This window comes from Haemaphysalis longicornis, unplaced genomic scaffold (assembly GCF_048455015.1).
Source record: "Haemaphysalis longicornis isolate Haplotype H1 unplaced genomic scaffold, Haemaphysalis longicornis Haplotype H1 scaffold_5, whole genome shotgun sequence".
NCBI lineage: Eukaryota > Metazoa > Arthropoda > Arachnida > Ixodida > Ixodidae > Haemaphysalis > Haemaphysalis longicornis.
The window spans coordinates 38,406,133-38,426,174 of record NW_027526385.1 but is presented as its reverse complement, the minus strand read 5'-3'; the positions used below and the strand labels follow the sequence as shown (position 1 = coordinate 38,426,174).

General features: G+C 47.8%; 1 long non-coding RNA gene across 1 annotated transcript; it reads left to right on the top strand.

The window, feature by feature from the left end:
* Positions 1-1,812: 1,812 nt before the first annotated feature.
* LOC144139168 (uncharacterized) lies at positions 1,813-17,881 on the top strand. Its single transcript, XR_013316084.1, has 2 exons — positions 1,813-2,055; positions 17,691-17,881. It is a non-coding gene; the product is annotated as an uncharacterized LOC144139168 (long non-coding RNA).
* The last annotated feature ends 2,161 nt before the right edge of the window (positions 17,882-20,042 follow it).

Below are 20,042 nucleotides of genomic sequence, written 5' to 3'. Positions count from 1 at the left end.
GCTTCTTAACGCGCAGCTTAAACTAACAGTGCCGCGATTTGTGTTCTTCCGCAGCCGTCTTAATGGCTTCCTCCAGGCGACTCTCCAAAGTGTGATCGCCATACACCTGGCCACTTGGCTCGTAAAAACAGCGAAGCTCATACATGGTTCAAACAAAGTTAAAAACGTGGCGCAAACTAGACGGGACAAGAGAGACAAGAAACACAGATACAGGTGTCTCTCTTGTCCCGTCTAGTTTGCGCCACGTTTTTAACTTTGTTTGAACTATGTACCAACTAGCTCAGCAACAAGTTTTGTTAACTCATACATGGTGCCATGCTACATTATTTTAAAGAAAGGTGTCGTTAGTGGTGGCCATGGCCGTCTTGCATGGACGCTTATTTTGCGAGTAGCATGTGCAAAACCGATTAAGCTGCACTACGTCTTGGTGGACCAGATTCCTCTACCCCTCCCTCCCCCACTCTAGGTTTCCTGAAAAGGGGCGTTCGACGGTTTTTGGGGACGTTCCCAATTCTGACTAGTTCAATATATTTCTTCTGATCGCACAGGGGTTCTACCTACTAAGGCAAGACAGGAGGAGCGGGATGAGTACCCCCGCGCCAAAGAAAAGAAGAAATTTGCGACTGTAAAACATTGACGCTACGAGGTAGAAGTTTTGTACAAAGGTGCTGCAGAACTTAGTGACGCAGGAGTTCGAAATTACTAGATCTTACATGGCGAATTTGCGAAAGGAAATTTCATAATTTGTCCATTTCCGTCCAAACACGCCAACCATGACTGGAAGCTTTCGAACGTCATAATGCAAGGGTAAGGTCAAGGGTAGGATTGGGCAACTTTAACACAAGGGTAAGTCAATTTCAATAATAATACGAGGGTAGATCAGTTTTTGGTAAATGAAAATTAAACGTGGGAGTGGAGGAGTGGAAAGCTACGTGTGGACACTTCGAATGTCCCCCGAATCCGGACGCTTGCCGGTAGACCTAGGTTAAGGGTCGTTACTGCCCCACTCCGTAGTGCCGCATCACTTACTATGAAAATAGGGTGCTAGCGCCGTTTTGTTTGTGAATGGGGCTCAAAATACTTAAACATTATTTGCAACGCTTGCCCAGCATGCGATCGGTTACATATAGATATTGCTCACTTTGAGAAAGCTAAAATTTCAACCATCTCTGAAGGCGTAGGGATAAAAAGGTACAAATTAGGCATTTAAGTGCCGTTATGGCTTACACTAAAAACGCCTCTAAAAACTTTCAGAAGTTCAAAGAGGGAAATCTCGAATAAATACACATGCAAAACTGCCAGAAACACCGGCCCTTTAAATAGGCTGCACACTTCCTCTTTGGGATCGCTCGCTGAGATTTTTTTAGGGGGCAAAATAAGCAGTCGCATATGAACGCCAGATGGCCATAGGGGCGAGGATACACACACTCTAGACCCCCTGCGTCCGTGCAGAGATCTATACACTAATTCCCTCTAAGGTCAACTTCACTATTGAATGAAAATGTATTACCAGCAAGAATATACTGAAGCTTTAATTTTGGCTTCCCCAAATCAAAGAGGGAGGCCCTGAGGAAATACTTGTTCTTGTATAACCCAGTGTCTCCTAAAAAGACCTATGTAGGAGTGCATTTGGAGTCGGCTGTACCAGTATGCACAACTGCTTCCCTATGAACACATTTAAAAAAAAAAAAATGTCGACCCTCTCTTACCCTAATACGTAGGCCCTAGAGCCTAATGTTTAAAATACCCCTATATGACGGCCTCCATTTTAATGAAGCGCTATGGGCAGTGCACTAAAGACTGCTTCACGCCTGTACATCAAATAAAGCATGTACGAGAAAGTAAAATTGTACGCACAAAACAAAAAGAAGCTCCGGAAGCGACCCAGACTGACACCCCCTGCCACGGTGTAACAGCCACGCCTTTTTATTAATATTTGTTAACTGCGAAGCGGCGGCTCGGGTACGGCGGAGGCCACCCCGAGTCGGCCATCCAGGCGGAGGAGCTTTCAGAACGCCACGTCCTCAGGACAGTGACACTGTGTTCGAAATTGGGGTTAGCGAAATTCGGCTGGGGTTAGCGGAGCTTCTTCCAAGCGTACCCCCCTGGAAGAGCCGGGCGCCTGGCCGGGGAGACGCCTGTACCCGATTTCGTATACCGGTGGGTGTCCGGCGGTGGGATTCGAACCAACCACCTCCCGAAGCCGAGACGGGCGCCCTACCCGTTTGTCCACGGCTGCGGTGATGTTTTAAGCAGCTTAGGTTCTTATTGGCGGCTCAAAAGGTCTTATCTACTTTACCGTGCTTTATGATGGCAGCAAGTGCATTGATGTTCATGCGTAACGAAGTGTGAAACTCAGTCGTACAATCAGTAGTTTATGGTCTTGGTTATATCCAAAGGTGGGTCACTGCAGTACACCCCCATTGCTCTCCATTCTTGGTGAATTGGCCTTTTCCACGATATCTATCTGGTCATGCGCTTGCGTATTCACCATAACTTTTGGGGGCTCTCTGTTATCGCAGATTCCACGTGTAACGCCTGCCTGCGGTGGGAACGCAGGGCTCAACTCTAAACACATACTGGTTGGAATTTGGGTGCCGCAACACAAGCGCTAAGTCATAGGACGGTCGTAAGAAAACGTACTATATATATATCTTTAACAGCGCACTAAAAGAGCGACCTTCGCGCATGAACTTAAAGAAGCGGTGTGCGGGAGGCATACAAAGCACGCCTCTTGGCTATCACCGCGGGAGTGCTGTAGTAATTAGATGCATTGGACAACAGCGCCACAGCAAACGTGGTTGAAAGAGCCTCCTATTGTGCTTTTCGTATTCCCCGCTACAAGCGCTCTACTTGGCCTGGAAAAGGACCATTTTGCATTCCCAAGCTCCTTTGCTACCAGCTTCAGGGTCAGCATATTTTTCATCCTAACAGAGCATCGAAGGGGCTGAAGCTTAGCGGGGTAAAGTCGCCGTCTTTGGAACTCAATGCCTGTGTTTTAGTCCCAGGTAATGCTTTAATCTTGTGAGTGCCAGAGGGCATTGCCGAAATTCAGCCTCTAGAGCAGGGGTCTCAAACACGCGGCCCGCAGCCCTCTCATGACTGTCTTGGTTCATTTATTTTTGTTTTTTAAGCAAATGCGTGACTGCGCCCCCTGCGTGTGTAGCCAAAGACGCAGATGGCAAGAGACTGCTCGGAAACGCGTGGATATCGTCTTTCACCGCTTTGGGTTACCAGAGTGGACACCCCTCTTTCCCGGAAGCCCCTCGATTCGGGCGCCGTTAAGACGGGTGCACAATGGTCGCAAGCAACTGCGACTTGTGAATCGAGCACTCTACAGTGCGCACAGGGCTGGGCGAGCGCACGCCGCAGAGAAACCCCCCGGGGCGTTTTATGACCCCGCGAACGGGGCTGCACGCCGCTAATGAGCAGACGCGCTTTGACCGGAGTTTTCCAGGCTTCCGAGAAAGTGCCAATGTTTCCGGGCGTTGTGTGGTGTTTGCGGGTATTTGCTTTCCTGTTCGCCTTCGTGTCAAACACTTTAAATTCTCTGCAGATGTGGCGAAAAGGGCACAGCCACACGTCGGATTCTGCATTCGGGCTCCAAAATGCGCCCACGTGCGTTTAGGGGCGGGTCGCAGCGTTATTTCTGGCCTGGGAGAGAGCGACATCACGCTGCTGAGGAGAAATAAGACTGCACATTGCACGTCGCAACTGTGTACTTCCAGGCATCAAACGCCACATATCGAGACACAAAACTAAGCGCATATCCTCCGATTCGCAACCTGTAGACAGCACTGTGAAAGGTAGCGGCGCCCCAAGTCAATCAAGATAGAGCGCACTACATAATTGTGCTCCTACGCGCCTCTCGCCCCCGTAAATGTGACAGGTGTCTTTTTGAGCTGTTGTTTTTTGCAAGATCTGCAAACGACGAAGGTTTCTGCTGTGGAAGTCTAACGGGCCACAATGTCGTTGTCCAAGCAGTCTGCAAAACGCAAAGTGGAAGACGAGAAGAGGTGCTTTCAAGAGCGGTGAGAACTTTCTTATTTCTTCACGGAATCAAGAGACAATGTATTGTGCTTAGTCTGCCACCAGACTATGGCTGTGCCGAAGGAGTACAATGTTCGACGCCACTTCATGTATTGCCATCACTTGAAGTATGGTGCTATTACTGGCAACGTTCGCGAGCACACCGTGAATCAACTGAAGGCGGCTTTGGGAAAGCAGAAAAACCTGTTCAAAAAGGCGGCCAAAGCAAGCGATGAAACGGTAAGGGCAACCTTCGTCATTTCTGAGCTTATCGCCAAATCATCCAAGCCCTTCACTGAACGTATGGTCGTGAAGCATTGCCTGCTCGGAGTCGCTGATGCTACCTGTCCCAGCATGAAAAAGACGTTCGAGAAAATAAGCCTCTCCAAACACAGTCGCCCAGAGATTTAACGAGATCAGTGGAGACATTGAAAAAGGATTAATCAACCTATGCCACGAGTTTAAAGCATTCTCTATTGCAGTTGATGAAAGCACTGACATTACAGACAACGCACAATGTGCTATTTTTGTAAGGGGTGTCCGCATAAACGTGAACGTCACTGAGGAACTTCTGGACTTAATCCCAATGAAAGGCACGACCACAGGGGCGGATATTCTTTCTGTTCTCGAAAGAGTGGTCGAACACGCTGGACTACCATGGGAAAAGTTGGTTTGTTTGGCCTGCAATGGTGGGATGCAAGAGCGGGCTTGTTGGTCGATTGCGGACGAAACTCTCTGTACTCGGGATCACTAACCAATTTGCCGCGGTTCACTGCATTTTCCACAAAGAAGCGCTGTGTGGCAAGTCTCTGCAAATGAAGAGCGTCATGGAAATCGGGCTCAGCGCAGTGAACTTCATCCGTCCAAGAGCTCTTAACCACCGCCAATTTGTATCTTTTTTAGAGGCGGTTGGCAGCGAATATGGTGAAATTTTGCACCATGCAAAGGTACATACAGAGTGCTGAAACGATTTTTTGATCTCCGAGAGGAAATTGACGCCTTCATGAAGACCAAGAACAGGGCCATTGTTGAGCTGTCAGACGAAACGTGGCTTCTCTCCCTTGCGTTGCTCACTGATATCACAGATCCTTTGAACTGCCTCAACGTTAAAATTCAGGGAGAAAACAAACTGATCACAAAAATCTATGACGACATTCGGGCCTTTGAATTCAAATTGCAGCTGTGTGAGAGACAGATGAGAATTCAGAAGTTTGATCATTTTCTAACCATAAAATCACTGGAGAACGTGGGTAAACAATCCTGTGATAACTTCGCTGACCTCCTCCATGATTCCCAAAGAGAATTCGAGGGACGCTTCCAAGACATCACCAGCCTCGCCGATGAATTCCGAATTTTTTCGTTGCCGTTTCCGGTGCCGGTGGATGACGCCGCGCCCGAGCTACAGATGGAACTTCTTGAGCTGCAGGCTAACACCCCGTTGAAGCAGACATTTCCGGACGTGTCTGTACCAGACTTCTACAGGTTTTTTGATGACGCAAGTTTCCCGGCGCTACGTAAACAGGCTGCCAGGATTATTGCCATGTTCCGAAGCACCTACTTGTGTGAACACCTGTTTTCCTTGTTGAAGGTGAAGTCAGCTCTCCGGTCGAGGATGACTGATGAGCACCTGCGATCGACCATGAGGATCGTTTCCACGCAAGAAGTTCTTGCGGACATTTCTTCTCTAGTCGCAGCCAAGCGTTGCCAGGCATCAAGCCAGCATGTTTAGAACAATAGAAGCTATATTGGTCTTCTCAAGGAATAAAGTTTTTTGACTTTGCTAAATGATACTGGCAATATTTTCTCGTCTATTACTATCAGTACGCTTTATTCTAGTAAGATACACAGACGCAACTGCCTTCGAGCCTTTTTTTGTAAGGCACCCAATGTGGTCACCATGTGTTAAAGCATAATTGTGGAAGAAATATAATTATATTTCAGAATCGGCGTGGTCATTTAAGTCATCCTGTAGATCGGTATCGATATATGTCTCAAATTATGGCGCCAATTCTATTCAGGAATGACCAAGCATATGTACAACATGTCGGAAAGACGGAAAACCCTACTTGTTTCTTTCAGATGGCAGCGTTATCTCACATTTTGTTAACACCCCCCCTTCCCTTCGTTTCAACCTTCTTGACTATTCCGGCCCTTGCGGGACTAAAATTCGCGACTGCGGCCCGCTAACTCATGTGAGTTTGAGACCCCTGCTCTAGAGTAAAATATAAATTGTTTCAATGTCTCAGCAGAGAAGTTTAACGTGACCATACTGCTCGTGTTAAGTTTTCGCGAACTCTCTGCGAAAGAACTTATGGGAGAAAAGCAAGTCAGGTAGCACCAGACGGGGACTAAATCCCCCTCCTTTATTACAGGTTTTTTCGGTGCACAATGCTACATACAAATTCCATGGCACCATACGTCGGTCGTAGTAGACGTAAAGCGAAGCTTCACACTCGTGCTTTTGCACTGACAGCAACGCGTGAATTGTTTTACAGTGGGCGTACATTTCCCTTCTGTCGGAAACGTCGCGTTTAAATATCGATTTTTAAGTACGCCACCAGCTCCAGCGCAAGAAAACGGGATACAGGCATGATCTGTCGCTTTTCCGCCACCATTCACGTCCAAGCTTTGAAGGTTTAATACTAGAAGCCTGAATTAACTTGGCCCCCAACCTCCCGCTCTCCCGGCACCGCGGGTACCGTACGCGAATAAGTTAAAACCTGGATACGCGGTAAGTTGAATCCTAGCGGCTCGTGCCGCCAGCAATCCGAAGCAGCAGCAGCAGCAGCAGCAGCAGCAGCCCCCGCCAAACTGGAAAGAAATCTAAAGAAAGCTTAGCTTTAAAACATGTTTACACGGGACGGGACAAACCCGCACAGCATGCACCATCACTAATGACGACGAGGAAGAAGCTGGGTGCGGGGCGCAGCCAGCCCGGCCTCAGTATAGGCTGCCCGTTAACGGTTCTTCGCATCACGTAAATACATCGCTTAATCGCCACATGGTTCGTGTCATCTGCCGCCATGCTACATCTGGTGGAGTGTACGGGTTCGTAATCCCCATCCTGCCCCAGCATCCCATCACTTCGGCGGGACACAGCGGCCAAAGACGACGATGCCGCGCTGCGCCGGGCCGCCCCAGCCAATTCGAGACCAGAACAAGACGATCTCCTGCGCCCCGTGTCAACAGCCCGAAATACCGGAATGAAGGCCAGCCGAGACGAGCCATCCCCAGACAAGCCGAAGATGTGTCAGCAGCCGTTCGAAATTTAGTGCGTGATTTAGAGAAGGTCGGAATGCCGCTTCACGGTTATACGCAAATATATTCCCCGAAAGATAATTTTTCAGTGGTAATTTAGGTGACCCCCTTCTCCCCTCACCCCAAGAAAAACCAGCGGCCTGGGGACGTTAATAAATATTTCCGTATGTACAAGTGCCCCCTAAAGATCACCTATAAAGTCAACCTCACTGCTGTGCACAAATGCATTGATAGGAAGGCAACTTTCCCGGTAAAATTTAGGTCAACCCGTATTTAGTTATAGATCCAGAAGACCCCATGCATACCAACGAAGAGTTAAGCTGTGATTCATTGAAGTCGGCTTCCCTACTGTCCACACATTTATGGATTTTTAAAAAGGAAATTTTTTCAGTCCCTAGGGTCCTACATGAAGCACCTCCTTAAGACCTTATGTAATCCCAAGAAGGGCAATGGGCCGAGCTCCTTATAGTCACCCTCACCATCGTGCACCAATTTATGCATAAAAGGAAACAACACCTCTCCACGCAAAACCCAAAGAAGCTCCGCAAACGAAATAGGCCGACACCCCCTGCGACGGTGTAGCGGTCCCCCCATGTTATCTTTTTCTTTTAGCTGCAAAGCCGCGGCTTGGGTATACGTCTGAGACCACTCGAAGTCCGCTTTAACTGGAGTTCCCAAGCACAGTACCTTCCACACTATGCAGGCGGTGGCACTTCGTTCGAAATTGAGTAGCCCTGTCGGGCTTCGGCTGGGGTTAGCGGTGCTTATCCCAAGCATACATCCCCTGGAAGAGCCTAGCGCAAGGCCGTGGAGACGCTTGTACCATACTTCGTATACCATGTGGGTGTCCGGCGGTGGGACTCGAACCAACCACCTCCCGAAGGCAAGACTGGCGCCCTTCCCGTTGTTCGACGGCTGCGGTAACGGTTCGAACTGCTTGGAGTTTTATCGATCGGCTCAAACATGGTTTATATTTCACGTATATAGCTTTATGGCGGCGAGAAATGCTTTTCTCTTGATTTTTCTGAGGTTTGAAACGTTGTCGCTCAGTCCGTGGTTCACGTTTCTGTTTATTCCACAAAATTGGGGGCCCCAGAATGTTTGTATTGCTGCATTTCGCTTCAGTCTTCTATATTTTGTACTTTCCGCACTTTCAATTGCCTTTTATGGGCGAGGCCCCTTAGTGCCTCGGGCTGTCGGCGTCTCCACTTGTCGTCATCTCATGTAGTCAGGGTACTAAAACACCGAGGCACTGGTTTGCCAATGCGTCGCGCTACAACGTTACGCGTACTAAAAGAAAAGTGTATAATGGATCGCACGGGTTAAAAATAAACTGACATGATTTAAAGACTCGTGGAACGCTCCCTGTCCGCTTCAGCAACGGTCGAGCACGAGCACCAGCTGTTTGTAGACGGGTTATAATATGTCTTACACTCAAACACAAGCCGGCTTTTGACACTAGATCGGATGGGGTCGGGTGGTCGGCCGAAGCAAGATGAGGCATACTTACTTGCTTCGGGGCATCATTGGTCTCCTTGATCATGTAGGAGGAGCCCCCAGGGCGGGGCGCGGGCACTGCACTGTTCTCGCGTCGACCCCTGCCACTACCCCAACCTTGGCAGTTGGAACATGCAAATTGTTTTAATACAGCTCTACGCACGAGGGGGCGGCATCGCCTCAGCTTGCGGGTGATTGCTCCTCTCATTGGCGCTTCCGCGGCGCCCAATCAGCGCACGCCTTGTTACTAGAGAGAGACTTACAATCTACAAATACACTTATACACTGCAGGCTTCGCTCCTCCCCAGGTTTGACGTCAGGAGAGATGGCCCGGGATTTTTTCTCCCAGCTTTGTGCGGAACATATTGCTATGCACTGTTAAGATGTGGTGGACACGTCAGGTAAGGTTAAGGTGCGGCACAGTTTTCTTGACGGCTGGAAATAAAGAAGTGGAATCTCGGAAGGACATCGAGGGTGCTCAAAGAAGACGACGTTGAAGTGCCTGGGTTCTGGGACAGCCTGACCAACCTAATCTCCCACATTTCCCAGTCAATAAATAATTCAATCCCACCAGTTGCATCGCAACAATATAATGTGGTGCCAGGCCTCCCAGTGAACCGTACAGATATCTGTCAGCAACCCTAAGCCTTGATTGAAGATGATAGTCTTCTTCGGAGGTTCAACAGGAAAATATGTCTGTCTGTCTGTCTGTCTGTCTGTCTGTCTGTCTGTCTGTCTGTCTGTCTGTGTTACGCAGTTTCCTTTAACGATCGCCCCTGGTAGCTGCTGTCGTCTAAATGGCATATAGCGTATACCCACTGTCGGCCAACTAGCGTCCGGTTTGTCATCTGTTTTGCGGATTTTGTTTACAAATTTGATGCCAGTACAAGACGTGGTCATTTAATTAGAATAATATCGAGGGCGCTCAATGTCGCAGTATGTACAGACACCTGCTGCCACCTAGCGCTCTTTTTATGTCGAAAGAAACATTTGTTTCTCACCCCACGCGAAAAGACAACGGGGAATGTGACCGCCGTCGTCAGCGCGTTCAACACAAATGGGACCTAAAGTCACGCGACCTAAGCGGCGGGAAGTGCGCAGTGGAGGAGCGCGGTGGTGCTCTTGCACCATTGCTCGGCTTTCGAAATTCATACGTGTCACTAGTTGAAAGTGTCCAGGGTGTATTTTCCCTGGTTCAGATCGTCTGTTCATCAACGCAGGGAAAAATTCGATCGCGATATAGATCAGAAAGATTTCTACACGTCTTAATAGTCCCAATACTATCCGCGAGAATTCGTATACCGCATCAATGCAGCATAAAAATTCCTTTTGAGGATGTGACGGTGCTCGTTCAAACCTGCATAGATTGAATGCAGTGCAGCGCCTGTACAGATATCTCACTACTACACCCAGGTGCTTTGCTAGGAAGACAATTTTCCTATGCTAAATTGGGCTGGCACGTATGAAGAGGAATGCCGTATGGCCTTTAATAAATTTTTCCATAAGCCCCCAAGCCTCCTAAAAAGCGTTCTTCAGGAGCGAAATTGATGTCGTATTTACTACTAAACGATTGCAAATCTAGGAAGTCAATTTACTGGGGAAAGTGTAGTCTCATATCAAAGTAAGCAGGACCTCAGGACCAATAAAAATGCGGAGCACTAACATTTTCTGGAGTGCTCAAGCTGGAAGCCTCGGGCTCCTTACCGTGGAGCTTGGCAATGTAGCTATTTATGTCCTTCCGTGATCGTCATGACTGCTTCCTCAAGGAGGCTCTCCAAAGCGCATGCGCATTTCACCTAGCCCTTTGACACGTAGCAACAGCGGAGCTTACCCATGGTACCAATACAACGGGGTTTTACAGACAAGTGGCGCGGGTGGTGGCCCTCTTGCAGGGACTATTCTCTCCGGAGTGCCTGTGCGCAACGAAACCGTGGAAGCTGAACTGGAACGTGGTGGAGCAGGTCCACCCAACACCCATGTACCCCTCACCCATGTACACCCATGTACCCTTCTAGGTAGCCTGAAAATTGACGTCCTATGGCGTGTCGTCAAGCTCCCTATTCCGACTGGCTCGAAATATTTCTTCTTTCGCTTTCTCACACTAGCTCTACCTACTAAGGCAAGAGAGGAGGAGCAGCATTATTTCCTTCCTGGAAGGACCAGCTGTTTGCTGTCTGGAAGGCGGGAGACCCCATGAGCATGTTTTGTGAAGTGCACCGTAGCGTTATAATTCTTGAAAGACCTGCAGTGCTCCTTCGACACGCACTGGCAGCTCACCTGGATGAACGTGAGGTTCTTGAGAGCGGTTTCGAAATGCGTACTCATCCACGACTGCGTCCATGTCATGGATTCCCACTCGGTAATTAGGGCAAGAGTCGATGTTGTTGATTGTGCTTAACGGTCGGGGGCAGCGCGGAGGCATCTTGTGCACAAAGCGCCGTGGGCAGTGGCCGTTCTTGATGGGCCTGATTCAGACTCTGAGATTCATGACGCACTGGCCCGGTGTTCGGACGCCCACTCGGAATTCGAAGTAAACCAGCAGAGGAGATGGGATTCAATGCGAGGGCTGGAACCGGAAGCATTGGAGCCCACTTGCACCCACTAACGACTGCCATCCGGAGCCTCCCTCCCCATCTCTTTGTACCTTTCCATTTTCCTTCGAACTGTGCACGAAAGGCACGGTCACCCATTTGACACTCTTTCTAAAATAATTATTGCCAACCTTCTGCGGCTTCAATAGTATTAAAATTCGACAAGTTTACACTTCCTGGCAAAATGCGGTGACTCCAGGCTCACATAATGCCGGAACGCTTGTATTTTTTGTATGCGTAAACAGGCGGTTTTATTCTATGAAACCTGCGCAATAACTTGATTTGGCCCATTACTTATTTCGGGAAATGAATGTACTGTTAGAAAAACACTGCGCAGATGGCGCAGTCGTAGAGCATTCGGCTGCTTCTCTGGAGACCCAAGACCCAATCCATTGGACTCCAGGCGTATTTTACGCTTTTTTCTTTCAGCAGCCAGCATTTCCTTGAACTGATACCGAAAACAACATACGAGTGCCAGAGAATTGGGAACTTGAGACTTTTTCCCTTTATGTACAGGTGTTGCAAAATTTTCTAAGCAAATAAAAAAACTCAATGTTCCAGATTACCTATCGAGCAGGTTTGAAACGCTTTAGGTTAGAAATCTGGAGAAAATTCTTTCTTTCTTACGACCAAAAAATTAGTTGGTCACAGTTCAACGTTAAGCATTTCTGCCTTGAACTCGTTGATGCCTCGAAACATTTTGCGTGGCCCAGAAAATTTTGACAAAGACTGTGCGTTCGTACAAGAAACTTACATACGTATGTTTTATATTACAGAGCTCCAGAGTAACGTCTCCAGCGATGCTTCAGACCTTTTCCTGCTACCCAACCCCAACCTGATCATGCTTTCCGTCCGATAGTGAGTTATCTAACCTTGACTAGCCCTCTATAGTAGGTTCGCAGTTCCACGCAGTGGTGGTGCGTAAGCAAGAACTGATCATGCACTTTCGCTATTAAACCGAAAGCTTTCTTAGTGGGCCGGATAGCGTCCTGTCAATGAAGTAACGCATTCCCCCATAGACAGGTTGGTCGACGCAAAAGCTCTGATATGATCCCTGGACACACCGCGCGTGCGTGAAAACGAGCTTCTATAGTGTCAAAACTTTGTTCTTAAAATCTCGACAAAGGAGTGGTTTCAGATAATACAATACACGTATCGGTCATAAGGTAGCACAATAATATTCTTTTCCTTAACTTTTAAACGACAGATCGGTATATATTTATATTGTTCGTTGTTGCGCTTACTTAGTGCATGAAAAATGGTCGCATGGGTACGTTCTTCCTTTTCGATTTGGTTCTTTGAAGGTTTGGTGATGGATTACACGCACTTTCAGGAAAGTTTGGACGCACTTTTATGTTTCGCGGTTCTGTCAACTTTCTTTAGAAGGGACGACAAATTTTTTTCTTGTAATTTTAGCTCATTCATTCCCCAAAGGCGGCGAAGTGGTTGGCGTATGTGGCGTTATTAAGCGAAGGTTATGACACGTTCCAACGCAGGATACTTGAGGTAGCGTCCCTGTAACCTTCAATATCAGTCAAGATCAAGAAGCGCCTCACGGAAGCTCCGCCGACCGGGCTTCATTGGAGACAGTGCTTGGGGCTGGCGTATAAACCGTCAGCTCGCTATGTATGCGACGACGTGGGAGGCGATGCAGCATGTTGAGCACTATTGCCACAAGCGACAAGCACAACGATTTCTCGTGGCCTTGGGTGAGCAGCGCTTCTCGTTGGTAGCGGAAGGCGCGTACTTGTAAAAAGCCCTTGTTAAGGGACGAGTTCCGAACGGCAAGTAATTGAAGCATCGCTTCCCGTCGATTTCGACCAACGCATGGGATTTGCGAATTCGCTTCGCATTCTTGTAACGAGATGTAGCCTCTGTGTGCACAGAATTCATTTGCGACTTAAACGTCATTAAGTACTTATTGTGTGTTACACATTTTTACGCTAAAGCCATTGATAATGCAAGGGTAGGTCAATTCTTGCGCAATGAAAATTAAACGTGGGACTGGCGGAGAGGAATGATACGCGTGGACATTTAAATTTGAATTTCCCGCGTATCCGCACATTTGTCGGCCGCAGTTAACGAGCCGTTACTGTTCCCTCAGCAGCGCCGCCTCACTTTCTTAGACAATCAGGTGGTACCATTGATTACGGGGCAAAAGGCCGGGGCTAAAAATGCTCAAACAACAATTGCAAAGCTGGTACAGCTTCCAAACTACAACGCTCATATTTTTTCACAGTTCGGCAGGCGTAGTCATAAATGTCCATAACAAAAGCCTTTTAGTACCGGCATTGCTTACACATAAGACCCACCAAAGAATTTCGGTGTAAACTAAAAAGTTGTAAACCTAGGATAAATTAGCAAGCAACATTGCTATAGAGACAGGCCCTTTCAACTGGCTTCACGCCTATGCTGGGATAGGTTGCAAATGATTTTTTCTCTCATTCAAAGCATGAGGGCCCTTGGTTAAGTGATAAATACCGGCAACAAGGTCCCCTGCATTGGTGCAGAGATTGATACAGTTCGCCATTCTAAAGTCGGCTTCACTATACTACACAATCGTATTCCCAGGAAGACGATTGTGGCGTTTTAATTTACGCTAGCCGAAACCAATAGGAAAACCTTGCCCTGTTATGTTTCTTTATCACACCGTGTGGTCTAGAAAGCACTGTGCATGAGTGCATTTAACGTTGCCTGTACTACTACACACAATTGAATTTAAAGGAAGAATTTTTTTCTGGGGAAAATGTGGACCCAACATTATCTAGTATGTAAGCAATAGGGCGTAATATAAAATACCGCCGTAAGACACCACGCATCCAAAACAAGCGCAATGAACAGAGCCCCTGAAGTCGGCTTCACCGCTGTACATCAACTAAAGCGTTTAAAATAAAGTAAAATTGTACGCACAAGACAAAAAGGAGCTCCGGAAGCGACACAGACTGACACCCCCTGCCACGGTGTAACAGCCACGCCCCGTTACTTATCTTTGTTAACGGCGAAGCTGCGGCTCGGTTACGGCGGAAGCCGCCCCGAGTCCGACAGCCCTTTGTTGAGTGATCCCATCGCGATGGAAGCCCCGTCCTGAGGACAGAGGCACTTGTGTTCGAATCACAGTAGCCCTTTCGGGCTTCGGCTGGGGTTAGCGGAGCTTCTCCCAAGCGTACCCCTCTGCAAGAGCCGGGCGCCAGGCCGGGGGAAGTTTGTACCCTATTTCTTACACCGGTGGGTGTCCGGCGGTGGGATTCGAACCAACCACCTCCCGAAGCCGAGACGGGCGCCCTGCCCGTTGGTCCACGGCTGCGGTGACCGTGTGAGTTGCCTGAATTCTTATCGAGCGGCCCAACATGGTTGACCGATAACATATTGTTTCATTACGACGAAAAAGGACTCGCTGGCTCTTTTGCACTGAGTTTGAAAAGTTAACAGGCCGTCTGTGGTTCACTTTTCTTTCGTGATGCCGTAAAATTAGCGGCTCTTGAATTCTTGTATTCATGTGTTACATCCCAGGAGCATTTCCGTACACTCTTCTATGTTTCGCAGTTTCGGCGCTTTCCACTGGCTTTTCCCGCAGCTTTAGGCTGAACAAAAGTTGCACAGTACTTAATAAGGAGCGGACACGTAAGGAAAGGTTACGGCGCATGCGGCCCAGCTGTCGAGTAGCCTGGAAATAGACACAGTGGGAGCTTAGAAGGACTTATAAGGGGGTCAAAGAAGAGTAAGTTCAAGGGCGTGGTTTACTGTACAGCCTGACTACCCTCATTTCCCGCCCTTGCCCATTCAACTAAATATACCAGTTCCGTTACTTGCATCCGCAACAATATAGTGTCCTAGCCTACAAGTGAACCGCTCAGGTATCTTGGAACCATCGTGTGGCTTTATTGAAAACGATAGTCTCTTGGCGAACTTTGACATGAAGATGTCTGTCTGTCTGTCTGTCTGTCTGTCTGTCTGTCTGTCTGTCTGTCTGTCTGTCTGTCTGTCTGTCTGTCTGTCGGTCTGTCTGTCTGTCAGTGTGACTGACTGACTGACTGACTGACTGTCAGTTTGCCTGCCTGACTGTGTGTCGGTGTTCCGCGTTTCTTTGGTTATCGCACCGGACAGCTCCTGTCATCTTAGAGGGAACACAGCGGACACCCACTACCAAAACTGGCGTCAGGTTTGTCGTCGGTGCCACATAGGTTTGTTAATTTCATGAGGTACAGTCTTTGTCAACATTTTCTAGGCGATGCAGATATTGCGGAGGCCCCAAAATATTCAACGTTCGAGCTCATGTACTATGCGGGGTGCAATGTTTTATGCTGGAAAGCTAGTAGGAATACCTTTGTTTTTTTGCGGTCCGAAAATGTTTGCCTCATTTAAAGGTAAAGCTTATTCTTTGCAATTTTTAGGGTAATTTTTATTCTTTGTAATTGTTAGGGTTCGCCTATAAAATTTTGGCAAAGGGTGTGCAATCTGTGTTTCTGGTGCCATCGACGCCCGGTGCGGCTGAGGTCACATTCTTTATCAAGGGCAAACCTTCGTATCTCTCATCAAACACGAAGGTAAGCGAGAAAAGGGACCGCCGGGCAGTGTAGAGGGCGTAATTATAAAAGCCAGAAAAACCGTGAAGTGCAGCGCTTACCCGAAACGGTAACAAACTTTTGAAGGTTCTCTCAACTGGGAAATGTCTGTAGTGCATCAGCAGCTCTCTTGTGCACCTATCCCCTCCAATATCATATGTACTACTACTATAATACTTTTGTACTAGACTGGGAGGAAGATATCGCTCAAATTTATGCGGTACAATACAAACGTGTGAAGGCCATGTGTGTGTTAATATATGTCCTGTCGCATCACTAGGGAATGCTATACTGTGATGGTCTTTAAAGTTGCTTCACCGTCATACGCAAAATTCTCTCTTAGTAGAATATTTTGGAGGGGGCGGTTTGCGAGGTCGTGTATAAAAGTAAAGAAACACGTCTGTCTATTATGTATTACCTCCATAAAATATGCTGTACTCCTGAAGGGCGCTGTGGACCGAGCGAATTCGAAGGCGGCTTCACTAGTTTGCGGAAGTGAATTCTTCTTAAATATTTTTTCCCGAGCCAACAAGGGAACTCTGATATCAAAGTTTGCAGGTTCTGCCAACGTTTCATAAATACAATTTTTCAAGCGAAGCTTCAATTGACTGACTTGCGAGTCGGGGGTGGTGTACAGCAAAACGCCTTGCGGCAAACCCAATTTTATGTACGTGCTTCAATGACGACAGTGATGATGATAATTCCCCGAACTTTTTTCCACTTACCTCTCGGAAAGACTAACTATTATAATACAGCTGACTTTTTGGATAGGCGATTAAAGTTGACGTATTTCGCCTTACATACGCACAGGCGGTATGCTTGTTGAGCCCACGAAGCAATGTATGCGCATCGAAAACGCAAACTTGACGTAAAGCAAACCGAAGCACCATGGGCGACACTGGCCGACACCCTCTTCCACCTTTCATCTACGGAGGCGCGGCTCAGATACAGGCGAACGACACAGTCCTCTACCCACAGTAACCGGAAACGTGTTGCCATCGCACGCCTTACGTGTGCCCTGCTGGCGTGATATGCCGCCAGAAATTAAGCTCGTAATTCGGAGGCTGTGGAAAGCCTGCTCCAATTTATGAAAAAATATCTTCACAGGAAGACAACTTTGGGGTGGTAATTAGGGACGACCCAAATCAACAAGAAATGCCTTATCTACATTAATGAATATTTCCGTATTTCGCCGTGTCTCCTTCGAGCGCTTGACAGTACACCTGACTGCTACTTCCAAATGCACTGCTCGGGTGGAAAGTTTCTAGGACAGGTTTAGACGGTCCCGTTGTTCAAGTAGGCAGGCCTTAGGCGCATGATATAAAATACCTCCGTTATATCCAACAAAGCGTTGTAAACAGATCTCCTGAACTCGGCGTCAACATTGCCCCCAGATGTGAGGATACAGAAAGATAAAATTTTGCACACCCTAGGGGCCAATACAAAGTACCCCAATAATACCCCCCGCATTTCTAAGAAGGGCTATGGGTTGATCACGTCACAGTCGGCTTCACCACTTTACACCAATTTAGGCATTAACAAAACTAAACATTTTGCACAAAACAAAAAGAAGCTCCGGAAGCGACACAGGCCGACACCCCCTGCCACGGTGTAACGGCCACGCCATGTTACCTGTGTTTTTTTTTTAAAGGCGCATAATGGCACCGCCCCCAGTCCGCCGCAACTGGAACCCCGTTTCCAAGGACAGTGCAAGCGACGCTGGGTAGTCGGTGATACTTCGTTCGAAATTGAGTAGCCCTTTCGGGCTTCAGCTAGGGTTAGCGGAGCTTCTCCCAAGCGTACACCCCCTGAAATAACCGGGCGCCGGGCCGGGGAACGCTTGTACCCTATTTTTTGTACCGGTGGGTGTCCGGCGGTGGGATTCGAACCAACCACCTCCCGAAGCCGAGACGGACGCCCTACCCGTTAGTCTACGGCTGCGGTGAATACTCCCGCTGCATGAATACTTCTCTGTCTGCCCAGTATAGTTAATCTTACCGGTTGCTTTATGACGACGAGAAATGCCTTGCTGTTACTTTTACGGTATGTTTGAAACGTTGTCCCTCAGTCCGTAGCTCCCGTTTTTATGGTTATTCCACAAAAATTGCGGCAATCGAGTATTTATTTTGGTGCATTTCGCTAATGTCCTATGTTTCGTATTTTCCGCGATTTTTACTGGCTTTGCTAGCAGCTTTAAGATGGACATATATTATTGCTACGTAGGTAAGAACTGGCGGACACGCAAGGAAAGGTTACGGTGCGGTACAGCTTCGTTGTAGCCAGGAAATAAAGACGAAGTGGAAGCTTGGATGAACAGAGACGTTGCTTGAAGAAAAGAAGTGCACAGATTATGGGACAGCCTGACTATCCTCCTCTCCTGCCTTGCCCAGTCACTAAATAAACCAATCCAGTCAATTTCATCCGTAACAATCTATATTGTGTCCTGGCCTCGCAGCGAACCGTACTGATATCTGTCAGCCGGCGCAAGCCTTGATTAGACCCGAAACCTTCTTGAGAGGTTCAACATGAAAATCTGTCTGTCTGTCTGTCTGTCTGTCTGTCGGTGTTACGCGGTTCCCTTTGTTCATCGCAACTGGCGGCTGACGTGATTTTAGAGTGCATATAGCGTATGTCCGCTGACGAATAATTATCTTCCGGTATTTGCGGTTCTTTTTTATATATGTGTTTATTTGTTTTTTGTACTTGCGTTCAATTATGAAATAGCGTTTTGTTGTACATCAAGGATGTGTGCTGCGTAACTTCTCTTAATATGTCCTCCATGTAAATGCATAGCCGTGAAAGACTGCTGTCGGGGGAAAAGCCTCTGTCAGGCTTCTAGCCTATTGCTTTTCCCCCGGTCTTTCCGTCATTTTGCTCTGTATGCGGGAGGGAAAATACAAGCGTCAACATCAAAAACCAAAAATTGATGCCGGTACAAGCCGTGGCCGTTTTGTCTGTGAATGTTTGCCTTAACTTCACTTCTGTTTGTGCGCCGTGTGCGTGATCCTGCATTTGTCAGTTTGTGTGCTTATTTGCTTTTCTAGTGTCTGTATGAGTTTTTGTGTCTTCGTTTCCCTTCATTTTCGCACATCTCATGTTCATGTGGAGTAGCAAGCCAAGCTCACTGCCAGGCTGACTTCTCTTCCTCCATTAAAGGCATTCCTCCTCCTCCTTGTTGCCCTAATGTTGAGGGCGCTCAATCTGGTGCTATGGACAGCTGGTGCCGCCTAGCGCAGTTTTCTCGTTGAGGAATATCTTTGTATTTCTCACCCCACGCGAAGAGACAACGTGAAAAGTGACCGCCGTCGTCATCGCGTTCAACGCAAGTTGGAGCAAAACTCACGTGACCTAAGCGACGGGAACTGCGTGGTGGTGCTCTTGCATCGTTGCCCGGCTTTCGAAGTTCCTACGTATTCAAGAGGTGAAAGTGTCCAGGGTGTAGTTTTCTTGCTTGAAATCATCGCTTTCTCAACGCAGGGAAAACCTCGATCCCGATGTTGGTCAGAGATTTCAACACGTTTTATTGGCCCTAATATTATCCGTGAAAATACGTATACTGCGCTCAATGTCGCATGAAAATTCACTTTGAGAATATAAAGCTGCCTGTTTTAAACCTCCCTAGATTGAATGCAGTGCAGGCCCTCTACCGATGGTTACATTACTATACCCAAATGCTTTGGAGGGAAGACAATTTTTGGTTTGCTCATTTTATCTAGCGGGTACGAATGGGAAGGTCGTATGGTTTTTAATAAATGTTTCCGTAGGACCCCAGGGCTCCTAAGAAGCATTCATCTGGAGCGACTTTAATGTCGTATTCACTACCAAACCCAATTGCAAAACTAGGAAGGCAATTGTCTGGGGAAATTGTAGTCTCTCCCATCTCAAAGCAGGCAGGACCTCAGGGCCAGTTTACATGCGCAGCACCAACATTTTCCGGAGTACGCAGGCTGGAAGTGTTGGGCTTATTAACGAGATGCTTAAGCTGACAGTGCAGCCATTTATATCATTCCGTGGTCGTCGTGACGGCTTCCTCCAGATAACCCTCCAAAGTGTAATCGCCTTACACTTGGCTCCTTGGCTTGTAACAACGGCAGAGCTTACCCAT